Source organism: Mustela nivalis (assembly GCF_964662115.1).
Source record: "Mustela nivalis genome assembly, chromosome: 2".
NCBI lineage: Eukaryota > Metazoa > Chordata > Mammalia > Carnivora > Mustelidae > Mustela > Mustela nivalis.
The window spans coordinates 83,023,536-83,041,487 of record NC_139021.1 but is presented as its reverse complement, the minus strand read 5'-3'; the positions used below and the strand labels follow the sequence as shown (position 1 = coordinate 83,041,487).

Genomic DNA, 17,952 nt, shown 5'->3' with positions numbered 1-17,952 from the left:
TACTATAAATCCTGATTCTATCATACAAATACCACTAATGAATTTTTCATCCTGTTACTGGTATTTATGTGGGTTTGCTACACTAGACTTAAAGCATTTTGAAGGAATGATTCACACATCCTCCATCTTTTATGCTCATCTATCAGGGGCCAGGTTACCACACACAACTAAACCTGGCCCCTGGTAGATACATCAATAGATCGATTTATCGATACATCATAGATCGATACATCAATAGACAGATAGATTATGTACCATAATTTTCATAGCAGTTTCACAGCCATCACACAAAGAGGCTGTAGTATCTCCAATTTATTTTTAGGTGAAGAAACTGAGCTCAAGCGATGTTGTTCACAGAAACAACATTCCCAAGGGGAAACACCCAGAATTCCAGTCCAGAATGAAATCACCCACTTAATCATGGCTTGAGTGAGTCCTAAAGTCTGGACTCACTTAAGGTACCACTATGCTCTCACATCCTGCAGACTGCTATACAGATCACACCTGCAGACATTTAGAAAGTATGTATGCAGTGTTTGTGGAATTAATGGAGTCATTGATTTTAAAAACACAGACCATGCTTGGTGGTGATTTGTACTACGTGCATGAAGATCAGCTCCTGGTCAGAAAGAGAGATGCCAGTTTCTAGAAGTAATAGATCCTAGAAGACAGAGCTATTGCATCATTTCTCGTTCCCCAGGAAATCCCCCTCATGTAAGAGCTGCATGAATATGAAGAGTGAGATACACAAAACACTGAGGGTACCTCCCTCATGGTCACATAAGTGGAGTAGAATCCACAAGATGAGCGGACATGGTTCAAGTTAACTGTAGAACAAGTGGCAAAGAGGGGACTGGTAAAGGAACTTTGGCCAGAATTGGTAGTGATCTGGGCTTAACGATGTGGAGCCATGCTAACCAACACATGCCTGAGTATTACTTACTTCTCTGTTCTTGAGCAGTAGGCATAGGTTAGCATTTCATTTTTCTGTATTTTTTTCTTTACTGAATAGGACGAACTGCTGATAACCTGTACCTTGTTTTGTTGTAGAAGATCATGCCTTTACCTGTGCATGTTCAGACTTTGCATGTCTCTTAGATTCTGAGTATGGGGGATTGAAGGTTAAGATAGCCAGTGTAACCTCCCTTGGTTCCAAAGTGGGAATAAGACCAGATCTACTGTAAACATTTCTGCTCTAGATGTTGATGACAAGAACTCACAAGAAAATTACGGGATGAGTTGTCCAAAGCAGAGTTGGCAATTAAAGTTACACTTGTGTTTTCTCTTAATAATGCTCAAGTCGCTTCTATTCAGATGTGAGTTGTTGTGGCAATGAGAGGCCAATGCAGGGAGGGCAAAGAAAGTCTAGACTAGAAAAAGATGAGGGAATATTGTGGTGAGTGACTATATAGCCATGGCCAAAACTATTTACTTGACTAACGTTGGGAGACCATCAAAACCTTATCTCCATGAGGAGCACCAGTGTGGTCCAGTCAGTTAAACCGCTGACTCTTGATTTTGGTGCAGTCATTTTCATAGGGTTGTGAGTTCAAGTCCCACATTGGGACATTGGGCTCCACATTCAGTATGGAGTGTGCTGGAGAGTCTCTCTCTCCCTCTCCCTCCTATGCCCTTCCTCCCACTCATATGTTCTCTCTCTAAATAAATGATAAAATCTTTTAAACAAGCCTCTGCCTTCAGCTCAGGTCATGATCCCAGGGTCCTGGGATCAAGCCCCACATTGGGCTTTCTGCTCAAATGGGAGCCTGTTTCCCTTCCTCTCTCTCTGCCTGCGTGTGATCTGTCTGTCAAATAAACAACAAAAAAAAAATCTTTGAAAAGGGGAGGCACCTGCATGGATTAGTGGGTTAAAATCTTTTAAACAAACAAAATACCTTGTCCCCATGATGCTGGCTAGAAAAATGACATCACAGAAGTTTCCTATGTTTCTGTGATCCAGACCTTGTGTCCACTTCTTTCTCTATTAACCAAGATCCCCCAAAGCTACAGCCACATAAAAGGGGATCCTGGTTTATACAGCATTTAGAACCCAGCCTTCCTGGCTCCCAGGGAAGAGATGCTTCAGTCTCATTAGACCTTCTCTTGGTTATGAAATTGAAACTTCTGGATGGCTCAGTTAAAAGAGCATGCGATTTTTTTTTTTAAATTTTAGAGATTTTATTTATTTAATTGAGAGAGAGAGAGCAAGAGAGAGAGAGAGCTAGTGAGGGAGAGCAGGAACAAAGGGGAGAGGGAGAAGCTGGGGTTCCAAGGGACTGGATCCCAGGACTCTGGCATGATGACCTAAGCCCAGGGCAGGCACTTAAGAGGCTGAGCCACCCAGGTGCCCCAAGCATGTGATTCTTAATCTCAGGGTTGTGAATTCAGGCCCCACATTGGGTGTGAAGCCTACTTAAAGAACAAAACAAAACAAAACAAAAAACCAAAAAACAAAAACTTAAACTTTTGTATTTTCAGAACCATGCAGAACAGTGACAGACTCAAAAAGCAGGAAGAATTTAAGGAGATTGATTTTGTTGAATTTGAATTCAATTGATCTATATTTTTGTTTATTCATGAATTAGAGTTAGACTTAATAGTCTATTCCAAAGTCACTATTTAAAAAAAATTGATGTTACTTCTTTACTAAAATTCCAGGTTTGTATTTTTATTAAAAATACTCTCGGCAAACCAAGAAGCCAACTCTTAACTATAAAGAACAAACTGCTGGTTACCAAAAGGGAGATGGGTGGGAGGATGGCTGATGGGGATCCAGAAGGGCATTTGTGCTGAGCACCAGGTGATGTATGAAGTGGTGAATCACTAAATTGTATACTTGAAACTAATATTACACTGCATGTTTAACTGAAAAATAAAATTTTTTTAAAAATACTCTATTTATTTTAACAATAGTATTATTAATTTTCTATTACTTAGTTTTTTTTTTTATTTTAGTAACTTTTCTGTGAAGGAAATTATCATTGGGGTTTAAAGATAATTTTACTTGGTAACCAGGACAATTAGAAGACAAAATTTCTAAATAGAATATTACTTACATGAGCCAGGTCAACACAGCTCACATATAACTTCACTTGATTATATGAAGATACAAAAAGAACAGAAAACAGAGAGGCAAAGAAAGAGGGAAAGGAGAGGAAGAGGGACAGTTGTAATAAAAATAGATGAACAGAGTCTACAAATGTGTTAAAGGACCACAATACCCTCCCTTCAGTTGATCATCAAAGTCTATTTTACATGTTACTTTTTTTATACAAAATTACTTTCATTAAAAATATGATTTCTTGGGACGCCTGGGTGGCTCAGTTGGTTGGACGACTGCCTTCGGCTCGGGTCATGATTCTGGAGTCCCGGGATCGAGTCCCGCATCAGACTCCCAGCTCCATGGGGAGTCTGCTTCTCTCTCTGACCTTCTCCTCATTCATGCTCTCTCTCACTGTCTCTCTCTCAAGTAAATAAATAAAATCTTAAAAAAAAAAAAGAAAAAATATGATTTCTTACTAGTCCATAAAACATGTAAAAACATTTTTCCAACCTTAAAGGTCCTACAAAATAGATCTGAAAAAAACCTGGTACTAGATAAAATAAGGATACTGTATCTAATAATATGGTTGGCTCTGAAAGTGTATGTTCCATATAGAAAGTTATGCAACAAGGAAGTCACTTTATTTCCAATTTGTTTTATGACCTCTGATTTAAGCAGTGATGTGCAACACAAGCATGCACACACATCCATGCATATACACTCATTTGTACCTCTCTTCTATTAAAACATGAGTTTTCTCTTCATCTTTACTGTGCTCTTTCCTTCTTTTTTCCAACTTCTCTTTTCCTTTGCAAATATGCAGAAACATATTTAGTTAAACGTGCATCATACTCTGTGGACCAGTGAGAGCAGAAGGCTAAAAGAAAATGAACCCCAGTTCCCCTGGGTGGCAAAGTTGGTTAAACAGACATCTCAGACATCTGACTCTTGACTTAAGTTCAGGTCATGATCTCAAGGTTGTGAGATCGAGCCCCTGCTTAAAATCCTCTTTCTCTCTCCCACTTTGCCCCTCCTTCCACATTCATATTCTCTCTCTGTAAAAGGAAGGAAGGAAGGAAGGAAGGAAGGAAGGAAGGAAGGAAGGATGGATTCCAGGTTCTGACACCTGGAACGAGGGAAACAATAACAAATTCATGATGAATTTTAAAAGGCTGATAGTAATATGATTATATCATTCTGACCCCATTCCTGAATATTTTTGGTAGATGTGAAAAGCCCTACTTTCCTAGGGCTACCTTAGCAATGTACCACAAGGTGGGTAGCTTAAAATAACAGAAATTGATCCTCATAGTTCTGGAGAACAGAAGTCTGACCCTGAGATCATGACCTGAGCTGAAACCAAGAGTCAGTCGCTTAACCCACTGAGCCACCCAGATGCCCTGGGATTAATTTTCTTTTAGCCTTTTGCACTTACTGGTCCACAGAGTGTGATGAACATTGACCAAATATATTTTTGCATGTTTGCAAAGGAAAAGAAAAAAGAAAAAGAAAGTAAAAGAAAAGAAATTGCAGCACTATATCCCCTCAGAAGTCTCTATAGGGAGGATCGTTTTTGCCTCATCTAGCTCCTGGTTGCTTTCTGTCTGTTGAAAGGAAGGGTACTCTCACTGAAAAAGAATTGTATGCATGTGTTATTGCTTTAATATAAAATATGAAAAATAGATGTTCATTTAAAATTATGTTTTGGGGGGTACATGGGTGGCTCAGTCAGTTGAGCATCTGACTCTTGATTTCAGCTCAGGTCATGATCTCTGGGTCCTGCGGTCAAGCCCCACATGGGGCTCTACCCTGGGTATGGAGCCTGCTTGGGATTCTCTCTCTCCCTCTTCCCCTTCCTTTCTCACATGTGTGCACTCTCTCTCTCTCAAAAAATATAAATAAATAAATAAAATAAATAAAATTATGTTTATCTATATCATTTACTTTCTATTACATTCATATTATTATTTGCATAAAACAATAAGACTAATTAACAGAGGCAAGTAGTAGTATTTAATAGTAGGACTAATTAAATGATATGTGTGAGAAAATATAACAATATTTCTGTCCTTATTGACAATAGTTTATTTTAACTCTTGGATATTTAAATTTCATACTCATATTGTATATTCTTAATATAAATAAATGTAACACTGTACAACAAGGAAAATATGAGGACAATAAGACAATTAAACTGTTACTGTTTATCATCTATATTTCATAAAAATAACAATGAAGTGTTTCTTTTGGCTCCATTGTTACTGTAGAATATTTTTACTCTTTTTGTTTCTTTTTAATAATACTTCTCTGAACTGCCTGCAGCCTTTAAGACCTTTTCTTTTATGTAATGGTAAAACTAAAGATGGTCAAACATAAAATTCATTTTAATATGCCTCTGTGCTCTTATCAAGCCCACATTAGACTGATTCCTGGTGTCAGTACAGCACAATGACATCAAGCTAAATATTCTTTCCAAAAAAACTGTTTGAGTATAAAATACTACTAAGTATTACACACTAGAAACAGGAGGTTTTTTGACTTGTAGGAATTTCTTCTAAGCTCTCCAAAAATGCCTATTGTCTTAGTACTGGAGACTTGTCTTGGTAGACCAGCTATCTGTCTGTCAATAAGGCTTTCTACATCTATGTATTCATCAGATAGGCTGTTCCTGACTCAAACAGCCACCATTTTTAAAAAAATTTTTATTTCTTTTCAGCGTAACAGTATTCATTGTTTTTGCACCACACCCAGTGCTCCATGCAATCTGTGCTCTCTCTGTTACCCACCACCTGGTTCCCCCAACCTCCCACCCCCCACCCCTTCAAAACCCTCAGATTTTTTTTCAGAGTCCATAGTCTCTCGTGGTTCACCTCCCCTTCCAATTTCCCTCAAATCCCTTCTCCTCTCCATCTCCCGTTGTCCTCCATGCTATTTGTTATGCTCCACAAATAAGTGAAACCATATGATAATTGACTCTCTCTGCTTGACTTATTTCACTCAGCATAATCTCTTCTGGTCCCGTCCATGTTGCTACAAAAGTTGGGTATTCATCCTTTCTGATGGAGGCATAATACTCCATAGTGTATATGGACCACATCTTCCTTATCCATTCGTCCGTTGAAGGGCATCTTGGTTCTTTCCACAGTTTGGCGACCATTGCTGCTATAAACATTGGGGTACAGATGGCCCTTCTTTTCACTACATCTGTATACAGCCACCTTTTTTAACATTCCAAAGCACACTAGATGTCAGCAAAAATTAAATCTTTCTTTCTTAGGAAAAAAGATTTCAAAGTAGAGGGATAATCTGAACTCATGAAATTGAAGTAGGAGTCCAAATAAGTTAAAATTTTATTTTATTTTATTTTTTAAAGAGTCTATTTGTTTAAGAGAAGGGGGAGCTGTAGAGGGAGAGAGAGAATCTCCAGCAGACTCCCTGCTGAGCATGGAGCCCAACACAGGGCTGGATTTCACATCCCTGAGATCACAACCTGAGAGGGAATCAAGAGTCAGATGTACAACCAACTGAGCTACCCAGTTCTCCGAAGTTAAATTTTTAGTAAAGAAATGAGAGAGTCCTATCTAACTCAGGTGGCTTTCTGGTGACATTTTTTGTTTGTTTTGATTTTGAGTTATGAAGTAGTACTATTTTAAAAACTGAGGGTCTTTTGTTCCTCTATGAGTTTTTGTCACAATCCACACATGATATTGAACAACTTGGACATAGTTAGCTAATCCTTTGGCCTCCTTATGGCCTCTTCAAAGATCATCAAGCAATTTTTAATATTTTTTAATTTTTTAATGTAATTGACATATATCATACTAGTTTTAAATATAAAACATAGTTATTTGACATAATCATCACAATAAGTTTAGTTATCATCTGACACCATACAAAGTTAGTGTAATATTTTTGACTATGTTCACCATAGTATACATTATATCCTCTTGCTTTACTTATTTTATAAGTGGAAGTTTGTATTTTTTATCTATTTCACCCATTCCACCCTCAAACCCTATCCCCTTTGCTAACCACCAAACTAATATCTGCATCTATGAGTTTAGGTTTTGTTTGTTTTGTTTATTAAGCTCCACATATAAGTGAGATCATACAGTATTTGTCTTTGTTTGACTTATTTTACTTAGTATAATTCTCTCAAGGTCCATCCATGTCATTGCAAATGGCTAGATTTCTTTCCTTTTTATGGCTGATTTTTACTGTGTGTTGGTGGGGGTATTGGTGGATGGGTGTTTCTTTTTTATCCATTCATCCATTGATGGAACCTTTTTTGATGGAAACCTATTATTGTTGTATTGTTTTCCCTTTGGTCTATTAATTTCTACTTCACATATTTTGATGGTCCTATGTTAGGTGTACATATGTATAAATGTTATATGTTTTTGCTAATTTGACTCCATTATTATATAATGCCCCCTTTCTTGTCTTTTCTTACAGTCTTTTAAGTCTGTCTTGTCTGATATAAGTATAGCTACTCAAGTTTTTTTGTTGTTGTTGTTTCCATTTACATGAAATATCTTTACCTTCAACCTTTGCATGTCCTTACCACTAAGGGAGTTCCTTGTAGGCAGTATGTAGGTATGCCTTATTGGTTTTTGTTCGTTTGTTTGTTTGTTTATCCATTCAGCAAATATAGGTGTTTCAATTCATTAACAAAGTGATAACTGATGGGTATGTACTTATTGCCATTTTGTTAATCATCCTCTTGATGTTTTCGTAGTTCCTCTTTGTTCCTAGTTTTTCTCTCTTTGCTTGTGGTCCGATGACTTTCTTTAATGTTGTTTAGATTCTTCCTTATTTTCATTTGTGTGTCCATTATAAGTTTTTGCTTTATGCTTACCACGAGGATCACATGTATCATGTTATGTATATAGCAGTCTATTTTGTTGATGGCAACTTAAATTTGGACTCATTCCAAAATTTTACATTTTAACCCACCTACCATGTTTTATTTTTTTGATGTCATACTTTACATTTTTTAAAATTTTACATACCCCTTAACTAATTATTGTAGTTTTTGTTAATTTTACTACTTTGTCTTTTAACCTTTAAATAGCTTTATTAAATAATTAATTCATTTCCTTTACTATATAATTCCCTTTATCAGAGAGGTTTTTACTTTCATACGTTTTCTTGCTATTAATAAGTGCTATTTTTACTCAGCTTAAAAAAAGTCTTTAATGTTTCTTGTGAGGCAAGTTAGGTAGTGATGAACTCTTCTAGCTTTTTCTTGTCTGGAATTCTGAATGATAATTTTGCCAGATAATGTATTTTTGGTTGGAATTTTTTTTTTCCTCTTAGCATCTTGCATAAGAAATGCCATTCCCTTCTGACATACAAAGTTTCTGTTGAGAAATATGCTGATGGTTTATGCGGCTTCCCTTGAATGTGACAATTTGTTTTTCTCTTACTGATTTTAAGATTCTCTTTTTATCTTTGACTTTTAAAATTTTAATTATAATGTCTTGTCTTGGTGTGGATCATCTTATATGGAACTCTCTGGACCTCCTAGACTTGAATGTCCATTTCCTTCCTCAGGAAAGTTTTCAACCCTTATTTCTTCAAATAAATTTTCTGCCCCTTTCTCTCTCTCTTCTCCTTGTGGGACCCCTATAATTCAAATATTATTCCACTTGATATTGTCTTATAGGTCCCTTAAATTATCTTCATTTTTTTAAATTCTTGTTTTCTTTTTGCTACTCTATCTGGGTGAGTTGCATTGCTTTGTCTTCCAGCACATTGATACATTCTTCCATTTGATCCAGTCTGCTGTTGAGTCCCTATAGTATATTTTCAGTTTGGTTATTTATTCTTCAGCTCTGTGACTTCAGTTTGGTTCTAATATCTTCTATCTCTTTATTGAATTTTTCACTGTATTTACACATTCTTCTTCCAAATTTAGTGAGCATCTTTATGACCATTAATTTGAATCCTTTACCAGGTAGATAACTTATCTCCACATCATTAAGATTTTTTTTTTTTAGATTTTATTTATTTATTTGACAGAGAGAGACCACAAGTAGGCAGAGAGGCAGGCAGAGAGAGAGAGAGAGAGAGAGAGAGAGAGAAGCAGGCTCTCTGCCAAGCAGAGAGCCTGATGCAGGACTTGATCCCGGGATCCTGAGATCATGACTTGAGCCGAAGGCAGCAGCTTAACCCACTGAGCCACGCCGGTGCCCCTACATCATTAAGGTCTTTTTCTGGCATTGTTTATTGTTCTTATTCTTTCATTTGGAACATAGTTTTCTGTTTCCTTATTTTGCTGGATTCTCTGGTTTGTATCTATGTGTGAGGTGAAATGTCTACCTTCCTCAGTCTTGAAGAAGTCACCTTGTGTAGGTGACGATTTTCTCATTCAACCTTGCCTATCTCTTGGTTGCCTCTTGAACTTTTGTGATTTTTAAACCACTTGATTTCTTCTTGATATGACCCTGTTGTTGAGGGTGTGCCAAGATTTGTCAGTCTTCCAACAGGAGGAATCTCATTTAGCATCAAGTTCAGGTTGATTAGAAGCCAGACCCTCAGGTGGCAACTTTTAAAGTATACAAGTATATACAGTTTGTAGAACTGTAATCATCATCTCTGCTGGCCTACAGACCAGGAGGTCAGGAGTTGTCCCTTAAAAGTAGATGAGTGTATAAGCTCCTTTCTTGGAGGTCTTATTGACCTGCAGTAAGGTCAAAGGGTTGTATAAAGATGATGTTTGTCTCCTTGTTCATATTCCCCCGGAGGGCCTTCTTCACCTGTAGACATGTGGGAAACCTGAAGTCTGTCCCTCAAGCTGAAGCTTCAGATTAATATGCCTTTATCAAAGGAGTATTGAAGTTGTGTTTTAGTTTACACTCTGTGCAGTGTCCTGGGAGGAGTGGCTTGTTAAGAACTGTCTTTCTAATTGTTACATTCCCATGGACCTCAGGAATGCCAGCCCCTTGTCCACCAGGGTCACACAATCAAAGAGTGTCCCCTTTGTGGCTTGTGCATACCTGCTGGCTTTGGCTAGGCAACTGGAGAGTAAAAGCATCAGGGCATGTTCACTGTTTTTTGAAAGGTGGTGGGATTGTGACATGAATGTATCATGCTGCCTATTTTAGGAAGGCACCAGGAGGATGGCATATCCAAGATTGCTCACCCATGCTAGCCAGCTAGGTAGAGAGTGCAAAAACAGTGTCTACCAGTGCCTCTGTCTCCACCAGTTCAACTCTCTCCTATACCTCCAGCAATGCTTTCAAGGTAGCTAATAAATCTTCACATAGAGTATAGGTACTTTGAAAACTGCTGTTCTTTTCACTAAGTATCAGGGTGAAGTCAGATGGCACATAAATTTCTTAAAAGAGGAGTCTCAATTTCCTGTAGAACTTCAGGGCCAGAGGGTCAGCCCCACCCTCAATACCAAACTTGTCCAAGGCTGGCTGCCCCTCACACTGTGGTGGCTCATCTCCTTTGCTTTATTTTATTCAGTCTTGCAATTTCATCTCTTTATTATAAAATTCTTGTTCTTATCTCTTAGCATGCCTTAGCTGAGCCTTCACCAAAATCTTGTCCCTCTCTTTTCTTATTCATGCCCCTGGTCTAACATGAGTTTTGTTTCTTGTCTTCTATATCCCTGAAGTCTTATATTAAGAAAAATGCCAGTGATGTTCCTGCATCATAGAAAACAAAGACTATAAGTTTTTAAGTAAAATTAGAATAAAGAATTTTTGCTGTCAATTTCTCATGCTCTTGAGAGTGGGAGGGTCTCCTTCAATATCTTTATAAAACTCCCTTTTTATAGCTTATATAAGAAAATACATGTTTTTTTTTCCTAATCTAGATTTACAAAAATGTTATAGAGATGTCACTGAGAGTTCCTATATATACCTCTCATTCAGTGTTACATCTTACAAAGTACATTACTTTGGTCACAACTAAGAAACCAATACTGATAGATTATTACTAACCCAACTTTGAACTTCATTTGAATTGCAACAATTTATCCACTAATTTTTTATTCTAGGATCCTATCCAGGATACCACATTATCCTTGATCTTTATTTTCTTAGCTTCCTCTTGACTATGACAGTTTCTCAGACTTTTTTTTTTTGTATTTTTGATGGTTTTGAGGGTTTTGAAGTATATTGGTTGAGTATTTTCAAAGAATGTTTCTCTATTAGGATTTCTTTGTTGATTTCCTCATGTTTAGACTGGAGTTGTAGGTTTGGGGGAAGACCACAGACAAGAAGTGTCGTCATCCCATTTTTTAGGGGTATGTGCTATCAACATGACTTATCACTGTGAATGTTGACCTAAATCACCTAGCCAAAGGAATGTTTGCCAGATTTCTCCACTGGAAAATTACACCCCACCCTTCCCATACTCTATTGTTTGGCAGCAAGTCACCAAATGCAGGTCACATGCAGGGTGGAAGGTAAGGGAGGGAATTCGTTTCCTTCTCCTGAAGGGGGTCATCTGCTTTTTTCATTTGTCTTTCCTCTCAAGTACCAGCATCTAATAAAAATAAACTCTTTCTTATTCAAGACTATAGTAATTTTAAAATTTGTGTGAGTAAAATGATGGGAATGATGCGATGCATTTTCTGCTTTTCTATTGCAGATATACATTTCAACTATGTCAGAGTTAAACAGGTTTTTGTTGGTCTGCTTGCGGACTTAATCACCATTTGTTTGTTTGTTTTCTGATGGGAAAATGCATTTTAAGACTTCAGTGACTCACCAATGTACTTCAGAAACAAAGAACACCTTGCCAGTTGGAGGCTATTATGAAGTATGGAAAAAAACACAAGTCTCCCTCTTTTTTTTCTACATCAAATCTAAACCTGTGCTCTCAGCTCTTAAGACACTTCACTTTAAACCCTAAATTGCATCCTTGTGTATTTGCTTTTAATCAGCTTGGGCTGCTATGCGTATTTGGAAATTAAAATATTGGGGCAATGCAACCCTCCAATTTCCTCTAGCAGTCATTGTTGGTACTTGTATCCATTAGCACTAATTTGCTCCTTCCCCAACTTACTTCTAAACTTTAATTTCCATAGTACTTTTTCAAAATTTGCTTAAAAAATTTTTATTGATTTCTGAGCAGTCCAGATGTCTGTGCTTTTGGAACTTAGGTTTTTGAAAATCACGCTAATTGTTCTCATGGTCTTCAGAAGAGGTACAGGTTATTTATCTGGGAAACGTTTCTCCCAGAATATTTATCAAGTGCCTGTTAGTATGGCAGACATTGTGTTAGACTCTGGGCACAGAGTATGTACATGGAAGATTGGTAGACTATTATACATCATAAAGTGTCCTTTACAAGGTCTCTCTTTAATTCTCCACTCTGCTACTAGACTGCTTATTCCAAAATGCAAAATTAGTGATGCCACTCTTTTTATCTTGAAGGCTTCAGAAATCTCTATAATTTTAGGGGAAAATACATCTTCTTAGCTTATCCCATAAGAATTGTGATACCAAGGAACAGTCTTTCAAACTCCCAGGGTCTCATTTGACACACTTTCTTTCAAATAGTGGTTAGACGACTGTCTGCATCTCTTCAAATGTGTTTGAAAAATAAGCTTGGAGATAATTTTATTTCTTTTTCTTTTTCTCTCTTTTTTAAAGATTTATTTATTTATTTATTTGAGAGAGAGAGAGAAAGAGTGCGAGGGGGGCAGAGGGAGAGGGAGAAGCAGGCTCCCCAACTGAAGAGGGATCCCAGTGTAATGGGGGGGTGGGTTGACCACAGCACCCTGGGGTCTGAAGGTAACTGCTTAACAAAGGGAGCCACCAGGACACTCTATTTTTCTTTCTTTCTTTCTTTGTTTTTTTTTTTTTTTTTGACATTTAAAAGCCATATGTTCTTCTATTCATTAAATTGAAGCCTGAAGAATGGACAACAGTTAGGAAAATGGGTTTTGTGGTGGGGCACAGATGTAGTCCAGATGTTTGAAGAAGAGAGGAGATCCCCCACCTCTGGGGGATGGTGCAGTGAAGGGTGTCCTGGTACATAGGAGGGGTTGTTGGCCAATAAGTAAAAGCAAATAGCTGTTCTGCACTAATTTGAAACGACTGGATGTGAAGCTCCTTATGTTTGATACTTAAGTGAAAAACCTTCAATTTGGTAGTTTTTTAAATACATTCAAGAGAAAGGTTCTAGTACATATACCACTGGCTTATTCATCAAGACTGCTGTCTCCATAACACTCAGTTACTTCAGTAATATAAGGTTAACTTTTTTTTTCCAAACAAAATTTTTATTAATAAACAAAAACACAAGAGAGGAGTGTAAGTATGGATAATCACCCTGTCTGAGTATCCTCAGGCTGCTAGAACATAGCACCACAGACTGGTGTTGACAAATATTCCATTTGTACCATAACATAAGTGGAATCCTTAATTTGATCAATATTTAACCACTGATTTTCCTGACTGACCATAGGGAATAGCTGGGAATAGCTGGGTCTACTTTATTTTTCACCTCTATCTCTTCAAGGTCAAATAAATTGAATAAAAATATTTAATATTGATTCTGTTTTACGCCCTACATCTCTCCTGAGTCCATGTATTCCTTCTCTAACATTAGATTATTTAAACTAAAAAAAAAAAAAAAAAAGGAAAAAAAGAAAGACACATACTCCAGGTAAACCCTAACGAAGTCTGCTTTCCACCCTCACCTGATATGAATCTTTGGGTCACACGTTAACATTAATGCATATTCTGATGTGGCTTCTAAGTTGAAACCTATAGGATAAGCTCAGTACCAACTGGTAAGTGTGTGGGCTTTTCGCAGAATGGGGAGGTTAGCCTGTCTCCTATGCTAGCTTCCATAGAAAAAGGCAGAACCTTGAGTGAGAGGTTCAGAGAGGTTCAAAAGCAGACTTTTGAGTAAGGGCCTTAGAGAGGCGAAAGATTCTGGCTTCTTTCTCTTCACCTAGATGTAAGGATTAAGGGAAGTAAGGTGAAGAGAGGACTTTTATTCAAAATAAGGATGACCTTATCATTCTTTGCTGGAGGTGAAGGGTCTCATGAATGAGGAAGACTTGAAGAAAATGAAATAAACCTTTAGGATCCTTGGAGAAAAGCATCCTGGAAAGCACAAACAGCATCTTCAAAGACCATGGGATCATCTTTCTAGGTGTATTTGAGGTATCATAAGGACAGCAGGGTAGATGCAGAGGAGGGAGGGAACGGATGAATAGGGTCTAAAGGAAACTGGTTGCTCAGGAGTCAGATTATGTAGGGCTTTGCATGCCAAGATGAAAAATGTTCTTTTTCTATGGTGAAAGATGAGAAGGTGTTGAATGAAGATAACCCAGGGCTGGCATCATAAGTGTGTGACCAGTGCAGGCACACAGGGCTCCAAGCTTAGAAGGGCCTCACACTTCACTGCATGGCATTTGCCAACGTTGACTCTGAATCTGTGGTCTGCAAGTGAATTCTGATGGGACAATGAAGCACACACCAAAGGCTTGGAGCCTCAGCTCACAAGTGGTTCTGTTTTCACCTTCCTGCTTCCTTTGGATGGATCTTCTGCTACTTATTCTCTACCTCCTTGTGTTCTAGCCCTGCCTGATCTCCCCCTCCACACCCTCCTCTGTGTCCCAACACCATTGTCCTCCACCTTTAGTGGTTCTCTGGGCACAGAAGTGGGGAGGGTTGGAGCCAGGTGTGTGCTCCATGGCATTTCAGGGTGAGGCAAGGTGGTAACTTTCCTCTTCCTGGGCTGCCAGACCCAGAAGCCTTCACCAGGAGTGTCTTGCCCATCTAGAATCCAAGAACTGAGCATGTCTCAGCGTAAAGGCTGCCATCTGAGGATTGTTTGTCCTCTGTGGGCTGAAGCAGAGGCTTGTGGGAAAGAAGATTGACTTCCTTGTCCCTTGCCAGGGTCATTGTGTACTGGCCCCACAAATTATGTCACCAAAACTGATTAAGCAGATGAATAGCATGATCCAGTTTGCTTATCAGAAGGATCACTCGGACTACTCTGTTGACTGTGGGCAGCAAGGGAACAAACAGGAAGACCAGTAGGGAAGCAAGAAGTCCAGGGTGGAGAGAATTGCGAATCAAATCAGAATAGCATCAAGGAAGATGATAAAAAATGGTCAAATCAAAGTACATTTTGAACATAGAGCCAAAATGTATTTTCTGTATTTTCTGGCAGATGAGACATAGTGCCTAAGAGAACAAAGAGGCCAAGGATGACTCTACTTTTTTTTTTTTTTTTTTTTTTTTTTTTTTTGGTTTGAGAAACAAAAGGAGAGAGTTGCCATTAACTGGAATGAGGAAGAAGGAACAGATTTTGAGGGGTGAGGGAGGATGTGAAGTGCAATTTCAGACTATTTAAATTTGAGATGTCCATTAGGCATCTGCGTACAGACGTTGAAAAAGCTGTTTGTTGTATTCTGGGGTTCAGGGCATATCCAGCCTGGAGAAAAAAATATGGAGTTATCACCATATAGATGGTATTTTAAAACAGAAGATTTCATGAAATTATCAAGGGAGCAAGAGTACACAGAGAAAGATTTGAGGACTGAGCCTATTTAAAGATAGAGGAAATGAGAAAGAATTAGCAAAGGACCCAGAATTAGCAGAGAAGCAGAATTTGAGATGGAAAAAAATGACTGTGTGGTACAGTGAAAGCCAAGTGAAGAACAGGGAGCCAATGGTCAACTAGGTCAGTGATGCTGAAGGTCCCGAGGAAGATGAGAAGTGAAGTAGGGATGGATGGTGCACACGTAGTAAGGGCAGTTTCACTGGGGCTGTTCTGGGTGTATCTGAGCACATGCAAGAGGGTAGAAGAGGAATTGAAGAAAGCCAGCCCAGGCAACTCTAGAGGAACTCTGTGTGAAAGACTGTAGGGGAATTTTGAGGTGGCTAAAAGGGCATTGGAATCAAAAGAAGTTTTGGGGTGTGTGTGTGTGTGTGTGTGTTTACTTGTTTGTTTTTTGTTTTGCATTGTTTTTTAACTAATGGATAAATAACACCATGCTTGTATACTGATTGGGGTGTTCCCCCAGAGGGAAAAATCCATGGTTATTGAAGTTAGGTGTGAATTGTGCTTTTGAGCAGTGAAAGAGGATGGGAGGTCCCCAGTACAGGCAGGAGGCTGAGTATGTGGGTACAAGTGTTGGCCAGGGGGCAAGAGGTACTGAGAGCTTTGCACATTTTCTTCTGATTGCTTTATTTTTCTCACTGAAATGGGAAGCATCCACTGAGTAAAGGGAGAAGTATTTAAAATTTGACAAGAGGGGTACCTGGGTGGCTCAGTTGGCTGCGTCTGCCTTGGGCTTCGGGTCATGATTTCAGGGTCCTGGGGTCAAGCCTGGCATCTGGCTTTCTGCTCAGGGGGAGTCTGCCTCTCCTTCCCTTTCTGCCCCTCACCCAGCTCTCAGCCCCTGCTCTATATCTCTCTTTCAAATAAACAAAACCTTTAAAAAAAAGTTTAAGAAGGGAAAATAAAAGAAATAATCATTTAGAAGAGTAGAAGAGGAAAGGGATGAAGAAGGAATGGTGTGATGCTGAAGGGCCTGGGGTCGGCTGCAGGCTTTCCTTGATGAATCTACAAGGAGCTCAGTCAGCATGGCTCTACCCTTCCTCTGGCCATGGCCAGTTGCAGGGGCTCAGACCCACAGTCAGGGGAGAGTGGGGTTTAAACAGGTTTGGTGTTTTGTCAAGGAGGAGGGATGACAGGGATGAAGACGTGTTCAAGGCTGGGCTAATGGTGACTGACATGGAAGTTCAGCAATGTAAGGAAAAAGGTGAGGGCCAGATGGATTAAAGGGCATGAAAATGAAGTGGGGTTGAATCCAAGGGTACTTGAGGGAGTGAGTTAACCATTTAAGAGCGATTAATCACGGTATGCTTGCAGTGGAGATGATGCTTGCAATTGGGTAATGCCACAGTTTAGATTAGGACAACGGAAGTGAACCTCTGAGATAAAAAATGGAAGACAAGATCATCAAAGGAGAGATTACAGTTCTGATAGGCCAGGAAACTATATCAAAAACCAGCTGATTCTGATGCAGGTGGTCCAAGGACAATGTTTTCAGGAAATTTCAATTTAGGGAGAGTGAACAAATTGAACATAAAACTTTAGAGTTAAACCAGAAAACATGAGACAGTGGAAGAAACGTGAAGAATATTAACAGAATATTGTGTATTTAGTGTTTGAATGGGCTTGACATGGTATCATTTTACCGGTATCATTTAATTTATCCCTGGCAACGAGTGTGGGCACTAGAGACTGTTGTCATCCCTATTTCATAGATGATGAACATGAGAGCCAGGGAGGTAAACTAACATGCCCACGAACACTTCTGTCTGAGTTTGAACTCTCAGTGCTTAACCATTATGTCCATCTTCCTTGGCAGGTGCAGTGATTATGATAGAGCAGGTGATATTAAAATCTGCATCCTGAGATGTAAATAATAGACTTATGGGATTAGAGATTCTTGAGAACAATATACAGTATACAAAGACCAGAAATATGCATTATCTCATCTAATCCTCCTATTAACCTCGTATATTAAGCTATTAGCCCAGATCCTGGGGCCAGTAAGTAGCAGAGCCTGGATGTGAATACTTACCCTCTGAACTCCTCCTTGAACACTCCTTCCACTACCTTCCACCATCACTTTCCAGCGATGGTCTAGACAGAGACTTTAAAAAGAGTCTAGACAGTTTTGAATAAATGTATTATTAAGAAACCATTACTAGTTATTTCTTTTTTAGAACCTAACAGGATAAGTCTCATAATTCCTATGTTTCCATGGGAACATAGTTAGTACAGAATGTGGCATTCTCCCTGTTGTGGAATGTTCTTTCTATAAATCTGTGCATTCATCCAACTATAATTTATTGAGCAAATAGTCTGTGCAGGTGCTGTGCTAGGTGCATAGTTACCAACTGAACAAGAAA

The 17,952-nt window shown here is 38.6% G+C and overlaps 1 long non-coding RNA gene across 1 annotated transcript in view; it reads right to left on the bottom strand.

Annotated features, from left to right (window-relative positions):
- The window catches only part of LOC309858904, a 35,661-nt gene extending 17,918 nt beyond the window's left edge, over positions 1 to 17,743 (bottom strand). The window contains exon 1 of the long non-coding RNA XR_014308426.1: positions 17,622 to 17,743. This is a non-coding gene — a long non-coding RNA (uncharacterized lncRNA). The remainder of the gene's footprint in view (positions 1 to 17,621) is intronic.
- Positions 17,744 to 17,952: the final 209 nt, after the last annotated feature.